The sequence below is a fragment of the Petaurus breviceps genome, unplaced genomic scaffold (genome assembly GCF_028583685.1).
Source record: "Petaurus breviceps papuanus isolate PSGF00001 unplaced genomic scaffold, PetGlider_PUasm1.0 176, whole genome shotgun sequence".
NCBI lineage: Eukaryota > Metazoa > Chordata > Mammalia > Diprotodontia > Petauridae > Petaurus > Petaurus breviceps.
Window position 1 is genome coordinate 10,246,700 of NW_027185771.1, and position 13,092 is coordinate 10,259,791.

At 39.9% G+C, this 13,092-nt stretch overlaps 1 protein-coding gene across 1 annotated transcript in view; it reads left to right on the forward strand.

Moving 5' to 3' along the window:
- Positions 1–3,413: 3,413 nt before the first annotated feature.
- Positions 3,414–13,092, forward strand: part of MTHFSD (methenyltetrahydrofolate synthetase domain containing) — a 106,720-nt gene continuing 97,041 nt past the window's right edge. The window contains exon 1 of the mRNA XM_069085607.1: positions 3,414–3,423. The gene's annotated coding sequence lies outside the window, so the exon portion shown is untranslated. The remainder of the gene's footprint in view (positions 3,424–13,092) is intronic.

Genomic DNA, 13,092 nt, shown 5'->3' on the forward strand with positions numbered 1-13,092 from the left:
TATCCCCATGAATGTGACCATGAGACAAAGATACTTCTTTCAATTCCTCCTCCTACTGGCAGCCTCCTTTCCCTTAAAAACTTCCCTATTGGTGAGAAGTTTTCCTCAGAGAAAGAATTTGTGAGCTAAAATCCTCCTGGCACCAAGGTCAGTCTCCTATCCACTGTACCAAGCCTGCCCCTCCCCTCTCTTATGAAGTACTCCAAAATTCTTGTACTGAGAGACAAATTCATGGCAAATGTTTCTCCATACAGAGTACATTTGAGGGGGAAAAAAGAATGGTGAAATTTAGCAAAAAAAAGAAAACACAAAAAACCGTAGTTTTGGAGGCAATTTGGTAAAATAGAAAGAATATTAGATTTATAATCAGAAACCCTGGCTTTGAGTCCTGGTTCTGACACTCATTTACAAGCTATATGACCATAGGCAAGTCATTATTCTTGTTTGTGCCTCAGTTTCCTCATCTGAAAAATAAGGATAACAACTACATAAACTCACATAAGAAACACTTTGTAAAATTTAAAGAGTTTGGTTGTTTTTGTTCAGTCATTTTTTGGTCATGTCCAACTCTTGGTGGCCCCTTTTGGGGTTTCTTGGCAAAGATACTGGAATGGCTTACTATTTCCTTCTCCAGCTCATTTTTCAGATGAGGAAACTGAGGCAAACAGGGTTAAGTGACTTGCCTAGGGTCATACAGCTAGTAAGTGTCTGAGGGCATTAAAGAGTTACAGAAATGCTTGATATTATTATCGGAATGGTAAGGAAGGTATTGTATATTAGAGTACTTTCCATTCAACTCAGTGTGTAAGGCACCATGAAAAGCAAAGTATGCTCTAGTCCTTTCCTAAAGAGTGTGTGTTGGGGCATCTAGGTGTTAGGGCAGTTCTAGACACCAGTCCTAGAGGCAGGAGGACCTGAGTTCAAATCTGGACTCAGACACTTCACACTAGCTGTGTGACTTTGGGCAAGTCACTTAACCCCAACTGACTTGCCTCGCCTCCTCCAAAAAGGCAAAAAAAAAAAAAAAAAAGAGTGTGTGTGTGACCAGAAGCTCCAAGGTGGTTCCTTGGTCTCTGTAAAAGGTGTGGGATGACAGGGGAGGACTGTGTCAAAGAAGATCGGTAATTATGTAAGAAAAATCTGCCCATCCAATGAGACATATGAAGCAAAGAGGAAAGGTTTCCAACCTATTTCTAAGCAGTCCCTTTGCTGGAATCCAAACAGCAATAGCTCTTTCTCAGTTTTCTAGTGGAGAGAAGAAGGGGGTTTCTCTCTCCTCCTTCTCCATAGCAACAGCTAAGGAAACTGTAAGTACATGATAGAAAGGATGTACTTCCCTGGGCAAACCTCGTATAGAATCTCAAAAACCCAGCCAACTCTTCTGCTTGGTGTTTCTTTCCCTAGGTACAGGTGATTAAACATCAATCCTGAGAGATAAACATTTCCAGCCCAAATGGTAACCTGATGGGTCTCAGACATGAGGAATTCTTAGGGAATGACTAGCAGCAGGAGGGGAAGACACTCTCACCAGTAGAAACCACCCAGGAGAATTCTGCAGCCAAACATAGAGGACCCAAGTCATTGCTTGGCTTCTCAGGAGATCTGCACCTTGTGATTTGCTCAATTGACACAAGTTTAGAGGTTAATGTGAAGTATCTGTTCAGTATTCCCCCAAAGTGTTTCATATTTTGTATATATGTTAATGTGTGATTGTAAGTATTCTGTGTTTTAAGAGAGCACTTATTAAATGCTTGCAGTGTGCCAGATGCTATGCACATATACACACATATACATACACACACACACACACATGCAAGCACAATCAATAAAGCTTGAATGTTCCTGCCCTCAAGGCATTTACATTCTAATGGAGAAAGAGTGTGGCAGTCAGACAGATGCCCCATCTGGAAAGTGGTCCTTGGAACAGAGGTTTCTCCACAGTTGTTCTATGCCTGGTATCTACTATTTTATATACTGATTAATATTGCTAAAAAAAAGTCCTTGTATTCTTTTTTAGGAGAGGTCATAGACATGAGTCATACCTAATTTCCCTGTGTTCCCTTTTAGGGTAGACTCTAGATGAACCATACCTAACCTAAGTTTTTTCCTAAAGTTCTTCCCGGGATTCCAGTGTATTTTCATAATGAGCCAAAGAGTACTCACAACTTTCCTGAATCCCTTCTCTTTGGGTCCATACTTAACCCAGAATTGAATCTTGTCTACATGAGTCCAGAGCTGTAACCCCTTGTAAGAAAGAGGCACTATCAAGGCCACAGGCAGAATTTGGAAAATAGACTCTTAGTAGCTATTTGTAATTTTAACTGGAAGTTTCCTAAATAATAGGTTGATGAGGTAAGGTCCTGTCTCTTTAATGAAAAGATCTCATTAGTTCACTATGGCAAAGAATTGCCACAAATCTTAGAAGTCATGAATCTTTGGAGATGGCAAGGTGGCTTTAAAACTTTATATGTATTTAAAAGTACCTAGTAAGGGCAGCTACTTGGCACAGTGGATAGAACCCAGGGCCTGGAGTGAGGAGGATCTGAGTTCAAATCTGGCCTCAGACATTTACTAGTTGTGTGACCATGGGCAAATCCTCCCAAAAAATTGCCTCAAAAAAAGGTATGTCATGCAATGGAAAGAGGGCTGAATTTTGGCTGAGAAGAATTAGGTTCAAATCTTGTCTCTTTCACTTATTTATATGTGACCTTGGGCTAGTCGGTTAACTTCTATGAGCTTTCAGTTTCCTCATCAGAAAAATTAATGCATTGGACTAGACGGTCTCTTAACTTAACTAGAATATAGATAGAATCTATAACCCTACTGACCACATGAGATTTCCTTATCCACTGGCTTGGGCCTCAATCCCTGTACACTTTAGAAAAACATTCCATGAGTTGTAGCCAACAGATAATCAGCAGGTAACCCCCTTGTTGATAAGCTTCATCTCTCCATTTAGTTTGACTGGCCTATAGATGACAGGTACAGTCTATCTCCAAATTTCTACAGAAAGAAAGCCTTTGCAGTTTTGTAACACTTACCACAACTTGAAATCTGCTAGCCCAGCCTTTGAGAAGCCAGGGTCATCTCCATCATCCAGGGGATCATCAGAGGCATCAAATGATGAGACACTTAGTGGAGCAGATAATGGTGTCAGTATTTTTTAAACATCCATTTTAATAGAATTTTTTCTAGTTTACTTTTAACTCAAAAAAAACTCCTTCAAACCTCTTTTCATATCATCTATAAGACTTTATGCTTGTCTCATGCACATATGCTGATTTTACCTTTGGTCATGGGCCAACTTCTTTCACAGAAAGTGCTCTGAAGACTCTAACATCGTGCCTCTCTACCCCTACTTCCCCTCCTCTCCTCAGACCTCAGAGCTTAAGCTTTTAGTCTCAGAAACCCAGGTACATGGGGATGGGGAGTGGGATTCATTCTGATCAGAATAAACTGCCTTGAAAGATAGTGAGCTCCCCATCACTAGAGATGCTTGAGCAGAGCCTCTAGAACCCTTCCTTTGACCTACTTTAGAGGAGATTTCTTCTCGAGTCCAAATTGGCCTGGGTTTCCTCTTAGATCATTCACAACAGTGAGACCCTCTGAGTCAAAGAAATATCAACCCAGTGGGAGAGTATGGGAGAGACTCCTCATGACATTCACTGCCAGAGATAAGTGACGAGATCCTTATGACCTTAATAGGAGGGATTCCTGCTTAGGTTTCAAATGCCATCCAAGACACACCCAAGACATTTCCTGACTCCGGAAATTTATCACTGACTGTTCCTTATGCCTAAAATTCCTTCCCTCTTATTTTTACCTCCTGGATTCTCTGACTACCTTCAAGTCTCATAATCCCACCATTTGCAAGAAGCACTTACTAATCCTTCTTGATGCTAGTGACTTTGCTCTGTGATTATTTCTAATTTATTTTGTAAGCAATTAGTTTGTACATAGTTGTTGGCATGGTATTTATGCCATTAGCTAGTCAACTGACTGAAATTTTCCAGGTTATATGGTAAGAAGAGGTTATCCCCCAGGAGTTCAAGGATGCCTCCATTGTCCATCTCTATAAAGGCAAAGGAAATAGATTGTCCTGTGACAATCACAGGGGGTCTCTCTCTTAATAATTACTGGCAATCTTCTTGCCAGAGTCCTCCTTAATAGGGTGATCCTTCACCTGGAAGATGGTCATCTACCTGAGAGCCAGTGTGGCTTCAGAAAGGGCAGAGGAACAGTCAATATGGTGTTTGCTGTCCAACAACTCCAGGAGAAGTGCCAGGAGCAGAACAGAGGTCTGTACACAACATTTGTAGATCTGACCAAGGCCTTTGATACTGTTAGTCATGAAGATTTATGGGAAAGTATGTCAAAATTTGGTTGCCTGGAGAAGTTCATCAGCATTGTAAGTCCATTTCATGACAACATGTTTGCGCAGGTTCTAGACAATGGACAATGCTCTCGTGCCTTCCCAGTTACCAATGGAGTGAAACAAGGCTGTGTGCTTGCTCCCATGCTTTTTAGCATGATGTTTTCAGCCATGTTGTTAAATGCTTTCAATAAGGATGAACACAACATCAAGGTCAGCTACCGCACTGATGGTAAATAATTCAATTTTAAAAGGCTACAAGCCAAGACCAAAGTGAAAGGAGTGTTGGTGCATGGTTTTCTGTTTGCAGATGATTGTGTACTCAATGCAGCCTCTGAAGCTGAGATGCAACAAAGTATGGATCAATTCTCTGCTGCTTGTGCTCATTTTGGCCTAACAATTAACGCCAAGAAAACACAGGTGCTCCACCAGCCACCAGCACACCATCCATGCATGGAACCACTGGTTACAGCAAATGGAGTTTTGAATGCTGTGGATAAGTTCACTTACCTTGGTAGTGTACTTTCCAGGGATGTACACATTGATAATGAGGTTGACACACTCATTGCCAGAGCAGGCTCTGTGTTTGGGAGACTCCAAAGGAAGGTGTGAGAGAGAAGAGGTATTAGACTGACTACCAAACTGAAGGTCTACAGAGCCATTGTGCTGACCTCATTGTTGTATGCCTGTGAGACCTGGAACACTCTACCAGCTCCATGCCAGGAAACTGAATCACTTCCATTTGAATTGTCTTAGGAAGATTCTGAAGATCACCTGGCAGGATAAGATACCAGACACTGAGGTACTTACTCAAACTAAACTGGCAAGCATTCAAATTCTGTTTCAGAGAGTGCAGTTTCAATGGCCTGGACCCATTGTTCAAATGCAAAATGTACACTTGCAAAAAAGAGTGTTTTATGGAGAGCTCACACAGTGCAAGCGTTCACATGGCAGTCAGAAGAAGCGATACAAGGACATTCTCAAGGTCTCTCTCAAGAACTTTGGCATTGATTGTGTGACATGGGAGACACTGGCACAGGACTTCTCAGCATGATGTGCTCACATCAGAGAAGGTGCTGTGCTCTACCAGCAAAGCTGAATTGAAGCAGCTCAAAGGAAACACAGGATGTGCAAATTTGGAGATTCCACCCAAGATGTTCATACCCACTATTTGTACCCAACCTGTGATAGAGTATTCCAAGCTCGTATTGGTCTGATCAGCCACAGTCGGACACATTGAAACTTGACTCTAGCATAGTGACATCATTTTGTTCCTCTTTGAGAAGGAAGGACACCATTATAATGTAAAGCTCCTTGAAGGCAGTGGCTGTTGCTGCCCCTTTTTATATGCCCTGTGGTTAGCATTGCACCTGGCATATAGCAGGGACTTAATCAGTGCTTTCTGACTTGACTTACATCTCTGATATCTTTTCTAACTGTGAGGCTCTATGATGTATGTGAATGCCCTATCTCTCTCTACTTGACCACAAACTCTTTGAGGGATGGGATCATTTCTTCTTCATTGTATCCTCCTCCCCTCAGTACTCATCATGGGAACTATCACATAGTGAGAGCCTAATAAAGGCTTACTGAATGGAGTCGTTTTTTGTCGAGTTTCTTGGATGCAACGATACCATTGGAGACCAGAATATTTGGACTGTGCCATTATGAGAAAGAGCATTTTGTGACCTCTAAAATGAAAGCTACACAAAGCTGAATATAACTTTGGAAGAAAGAAACGTGCTTTCCTTCAACAGAGGATTTCCTCCATGGAGACATCATCAGAGGCTGTCAGGAGCTGGGCAGCATTCCAAAGGTTAGAGACAGGGCCAAACCATATAATTTTAACTTTACTGAAACACATTTCTGTCTCTATAATGTTAAATACTGTCTCACCACAGCTGTAAAATGTAGCATTCGCACTCAGCACAGCAGGTCACTATTTCTATTTGTCCCCCAACTCATGCTTTTATAATCTCTAGTTATTAAAATGACATAAAGCAGGAGGGCAGAGAAAGAAAGAAACAGAGAGGCAGAAGTACAGAGAGACACAGAAAGAGAGAGAGAGAGAGAGAGAGAGAGAGAGAGAGAGAGAGAGAGAGAGAAAATGGAAGAGATATGAGAGTGAGAGAGACAGAGACAAGAGGACAGAGAGAAAAGAAAGAGAGAGAATAGGAGAGAGACAGAGATAAGAGCAAGATGACAGAGAGAAGAGAGAGACAGAATGATAGAGAAGGAGGAGCATGTAGATGCTTTAATAAATTATTGTTGAATAGAATTGAATTCCAAGGAGACTTAGAATTCACAAGACATCGTGGAATCATGAGAAGACTGCTGTATTTGGCATCAGAAAATCTGTGTTTTAATCCCAACTCTGTCACTTATATCTATGTTGCTTTGGGTGAGGTAATTAAATATTCCAGTCTCAGGTTCCTCATCTGCAGAATAGGTGGGGGTGGTGGGTGGACACTAGATGATCTCTGATTTCTCTTCTTTTTTTTTTAAGCAATTGGGGTTAAGTAACTTGCTCAAGGTTACACGGCCAGTTATTTCTGGGTGTGGTGCTAAGTGTCTGAGCCTGGATTCGATCCCAGGTCATCCTGACTCTGGGGCCGGTGCTCTTACTCGCTGAGCCACCTGGCTGCCCCTGATTTCTCTTCTGGATATAAATCTAGAATCTTTCAAGAGCCAACATTTATATTTCGCCATTCTGTGTTCTAAGGTCACTGCCAATTCAAATATTCTATCTTCAAAGGTTCCTCCAGCTCTGATATTTTATGACTTTATGTCCATCATGGACATTTCATGTCATATCTCTCCTACTATAATACTGAAGCCTAGAGATTAATTTTTCTTTCTTAACACTATCAAGGGTGTTGACAAAAAGGCATGGTCATGTTTAAGTCAAATTTTAGCAGCACTAGCCTTCCCCTCCAGCAATGTTAAACAAGCTTGATTATCACTTCTTGCTAATTTTGGAATAAGATCTTTTTATAGGGTCTCTACACTGGGAAGATTTCTTGGAAAAGTATTTTCGCCTAGCTACCCAGGCATTTTCATTACTTAGAGGTATACCCAGGACCGATCTTACAAATGGCCAGATTACATAGTCACTATTATATGGTATGATTAGAAAGCTCCTGAAGGATATTTCCATAAACTCCATATGTAGTCCATAAACTATCTCAGCCTAAATGGGTATTGTAAAAAATGTATAAGTGTTTAAATTTATTTATTCTTTTAAGAATTATGACGATGTTAGTCAGTTGACTTGATGGAATTATAGTGGCAATTAGGTGACTCAGCAGATAGAGTGATGGACATGATATCAGAAATACCTGAGTTCCAATCCAGCCTCAGATATTTTATTAGCTGTGTGATTTTGGGCAAATCACCTAACCTCTGTTTGCCCCAGTTTCCTCATCTATAAAATGAGGATAATGATAGCACCTTCCTTGCAGGATTGTCATGAAGACTAAATGAAATAATGTTTGTAAAGGATTTAGCACCACATCTATCGTATAGTAAACACTATATTAATGTTATTCTTGTATAATCCCTGATGACCTTTAAAAGAGCCATCATCAGCAACCTGTAAGAGATCTGTCTTCAGAAGAAGTTTTGCTTTTGAGAAGGAATTATTCTTCCCTTTTCACTTTATACTTTTTCTAGAGTGCAGAGTGGAGGAGAAGGAATTCCTCTCTCTCCTCCCCACCATATTGTCAATGTCTACAGCAGAACAACTTGCTCAATAAGAGAGAGTGTTCCCAGGAGAGAATATGACCACAAAGTCCTTTCTGGAAGAGATGCTACACCTAGAGCAAGCCATGTGAGAAAACTGGGAGAAAAGACATAAAGACCTTGTAGTTCCAGGGGTGTGAATTGCCCTAGCCATGTATGTACACTTTATGCATGCTTCTCCACTTTAATATATCCCCATGTTTACAGGGGAATGCCTGTAAGAATTGGAGAGTGCCCCATGTTTACAGGGGAAATGTTTTGTTACTACTGTTTATGCTATGTGATTGCAGTAAATATCTTCACATTGAGTAAGTTGTGTGAACCGGCTGACTATTGAAGAAAAATGCATTGGTGGGGGCTTCTGAGATGTAATTTTAGGGATTCAGACAGACCCACCGAGTAGACAAATGAGTAGCTGTCTACTGTGGATCCCAACCTGCAAGGGCATGTTGGGAGTATCCCAGAGGGGATGCTATACTACAATTAGAGTTTTATTCCTTTGAATTAAGACTTTTCACCCTGACAAGATGAAAAACTGACTGAAAGAATCAGCATATTCTGCCTTAATGGTATCAGTGTTCCATTGTGAATGAATTTATGAGAACCCTTCTAACTGAACAACTAATTGAGGAAGAAAGGAGAAAGAAGAGAGAACATAAGGCAAAAGAGGCTTGGCAGCAAAAGAAGAGAACCCTCCAGGGGTAAATCAGAGGTCCTTGTCACAGTTCTTGGTTTTAATCCTGGACCTACTATATACTATCTATCTGGTTTTAGTCTAGTTATTTTCCTTCTTCATCTGTAAAGTGAGAGATTGGAGACAAGATGAAATTCATTCTAGCTCTAAATTCTAGAATTCTATGATGTAACTAGAAAACAAAGAGAGGCAGAAAGATCAACATTTTCCTAGAGCAATGGGACTGACCATGTCTCTGACCCTGATCTCCAACCACTGTCCATTGACAGGTTCAAGACTTGCAGGAACCATAAGATAAAATCACACAAAACAGCTGCCTGACAGATGCAGGATACACCAGGCCAGTGCCCCTCTCCAGCTAAAAATATTGGCCCCAGGGTGGGTGCATGGGACATTTGGAACTTTTTCCATTGTCCCAGACTGAAGACAATTGGTGGGCTTCAAAAGCACCTATCACTTGATATACAGGCTCTAAGTAAAATGCCTCTTGCAACCAACTAATTCTTTCTTCTCCCTATGACTTCCTTTTCTCTCTGTGAACTCAGAATATACAGTAGTAACTAAAACAGAGGAAACATTTATCTCTATTTATATTTATATTTAAGTCAGCTGCCCCATACAGAGGCTGGGGCAGTACAATCTGAGTAGACACAACAAACTTTTAATACCTCCACACAACTTTTAACCAGAAGCATATTTTTAATCCAGTGAGTCAGTCATTTATTTGTCAATAGAGGCCAGAGGTTGGAAAGACCCAGGGGCCATTTATAAACATCCAGGCTATTGCCTTATGAGATATCCTTGGGGAAACTAAACTGTCTAAAAAGTCTTGAATTGCCTACAAAGAATTTGACTTCTACAGCAGCCTCCTAGACAAACTGATAAGAGAGTGGGAGGAGTGGGTTGTTCCCCCCAGCTGAAGTTAGGGATCGTTGGAATTTGAGGAATACCTCATGCTTTTCAAAGGTTTGTCTCATTTACTCCTTACAAAATTCCTGTGATGTAGGAATATAATAATAGACTTTTCTCCTCGTTCTGTGGGAAATAGAATGGCTCTGTACAAAATCAAGGCATGAGCTTTCTGGAACTTCAAGCAAGCACCACAGGATGCTCTTTGGGGCAAACAGCATGAAAGCTATTCAGAGAAGAACTTTTAAAGACAAATTCATTGACTGTGACAGGGAAGTATATTGGGGAGGGGAGAGAAGGGAAAAGGGAGAGAGAGAGAGAGAGAGAGAGAGAGAGAGAGAGAGAGAGAGAGAGAGAGAGAGAGAGAGAGATGGTAGTTAGAAGGCAGATGGATGCTAGATAAAATACTTAAGTCTACAGACAGAATAGACAAATTATAGACAGACCAATGATAGATAAAACCTAGACAGATATAGATAGGTGATAGATATTAAGAGATAAAATAGATAAAATATAGATGATAGCTGGGTAGATAGATAATATAGGTAGATGCATATAAATAAATGAAAGAAGATAGAGGGGAGACAGAGTATTTTTGTTGGGGGGTGGGGGGGAAGGCAGGGCAATTGGGGTTAAGTAACTTGCCCAAGGTCACACAACTGGTAAGTGTCTGCCACCCTATTTGAACTCAGGTCCTCCTGACTCCAGGGCCAGTGCTCTACTCATTGTGCCACCTAGCTACCCCTATAAGAGTAATTGTTAAGCACTTACTATGTGCCAAGTACTCTGTAAAGTGTTAGGATTAAAAATACAAACAAAAAGAAAGACAATTCTTGCCCACAAGGAATTGACATTTTAGTGGGGCGTTAGACAACCCATTGATCGAAGCTGACCTACTCAAAGCCACACAGCTAAACTAGTTACTGAAAGGAAATTAGAAAAAGTTTGAGTATCTTTCAAACATCCATCTAAATAGGCCACATGCCGTTGTCAAAGAAAACCTGGTTTATAGATGACTGATTTTAGTCCCAGTTCCACTACTAATCTAGTATGTGACCTCAGATAAACCGCTTAACCTCTCTCTAGAACTCAGTTTCTTTATTTGTCAAATGAGGACAATATTTTTTGCCCTGGTAGAAAAAACACTGAGCTGGCATTCTGGGGACCAGGGTTCTACTTCAAGGTCTATCATTCTCTAGCTGCATGATCTTGGGTAAGGGTTTAGCATTATCTGGGACTCATTTTCTCCATCTTTAAAATGAAAGAATTCCACTAGAAGACCTCTAAAAAAGTCTTTTCCATCTCTAATATCCTGTGGCTCTGTGATAAGATCATTTCCTCTCTTAAACATTGCATAGTTTCCATCTACCTCATGAAAATCATGTGGGAATCTCAGCATCATAGGATTATAGTGTTAGAATTAGAAAGGAGATTAGAGATTATCCTATCCAATTTCATCATTTTACGGATTAGAGAACCTGAGGCCAAAAGAGTTTATACTTTAGCCTATCCACTTACTTACCTTCCCTGCACCCCTGCTTTTCAGCTCCCATACTCACTGGGTTATTGTATGCCTTTCAATTTCTCATTTGAGTTGCCTTCAAGTAAGTGCAAATAATGAATCTCCTGAAATGGTCACATTACTCAAATTTGTACTGCATATTTCTATTGAGCTATAACCAGCTACCATATTTTATATAATCATAACTTCAAATAGCACAAATTCAAATAGATGTGGCCATTTCAGGGGATTTTTATTTACAATAATTGGGATCTGGTTGTGAATGATTTGCTCAAGGTTATGCAGAGAATAAGTGACAGATTCGGAATCTAAATTCAAGTCCCCTGAATCCAAAGCCAAATAAAATAATATTTCAAAAAGTACAAAGAGATATTCAAATGCAAAATATCCTTATCATTTAGTTTTTTCATACCATGGTGCGAGTTGGTAACAATTAAGGAGGTAGCATTTAAAATTTAGATGACTGAATTATCAATTTGTGAGTTCCACTGATACCATTGATTAATATCACTAAAGGGCAATTCAAATGAGAAATTGAAAGGAAGGGGATAATTTAGTGGGGAAGAGACCTGAAGAGGGAGACAGGGGGAACTACTGGAAGGTGAGCAAGTAGGTAGATTAAAGAATAAAGACATAGAGAATTGAGAAAAGAGGGAAGGAGATGTAAAGGAAACAATGGACAAAGAAGATTGGCCATAAAGGAAATATAGATTCTAAGTTCCCAGACAATGCTTTTCAGGGAAATTCTCTCTAGCCTAGCGCTCTGGCTATGTCCCATGGAGGAATTCTTCCTCCTTTCATAGACCCTATGGCCCTGTGGTGATAATTATGCATAATAATAGCTCCCATTCAAATAGCACTTTATAAAGCGTTTCCCTTGGTACAATCCTATAAGGCAGGTAGTGTGACTATTATTATTGCCATTTTGCATATGAGGAAACTGAGGCTCATAAAAGACAGAGCCAGAACTCTAGCTCTGGACTCCCATCTTTCTCCTACACTATACTTACCTCCATTAATATGGATATAAATGTGGACCATGGTTAGGGAAATTTTATGAATTCTGAAGATAAGTTGTTTGAATGTTTGCTTGATTGTGAAAAAGACCTTCTCTCTCCCCAAAAAATTAATTCACGGAAATTTTTTCCGGTTTCCCTTTCTCTAAGGTAATAAAAATAAATGGATTTAAATATTCTTTATGCCTTTTCCAACATGAATTTGTAACTGGCCCTTGATGAGTACACAAGTGGTTATTGGCAGGTCTGGATTACTGGCAACAAGGGGAACTGTGGTCAGGGTACCATATTCTTTGAGTAGAAATTGACATGAAATGGAATGATAGGGGTTGGAGTGGTGTTTTCCCAATTTCACAACCCACTTAGAATTAACAGCTTTGAAATTTTGAACCATGCATGAACCCTTTTGGATTTGAGGATCTTTGATGATTGGCAAAATACAAATTTTTTTTAAATTTCAGAACCAAGCAAGGAGAACTTTAAAAGACATATAACTTGACTCTAAAGGCTCCTTTAACATCAAATAGCCCTTTCCAAACAATAATGTGATGAGTTGAGAGGAAATGAATAAAAAGTAAATGGATTAAATATCCCTTAAAATACACATGGGTTTAAAAATTAAGGGGAAAAGGGCTGGGCAAATATCTTTGGGGTTTTATCAAACCCCAAACGTTTGAAAAAGAGCATGAGACATTCAGTGAATCCAAAATGCAACTGAATTCATTCATTCCCCAATGTCATGATTATGGACATGACTTGAATAAATAATATCAATTCAGAGTTGTCATTGTGGACAATCCAATTGTTTCACAATAGCAATAGTAAAAATGATGACAAT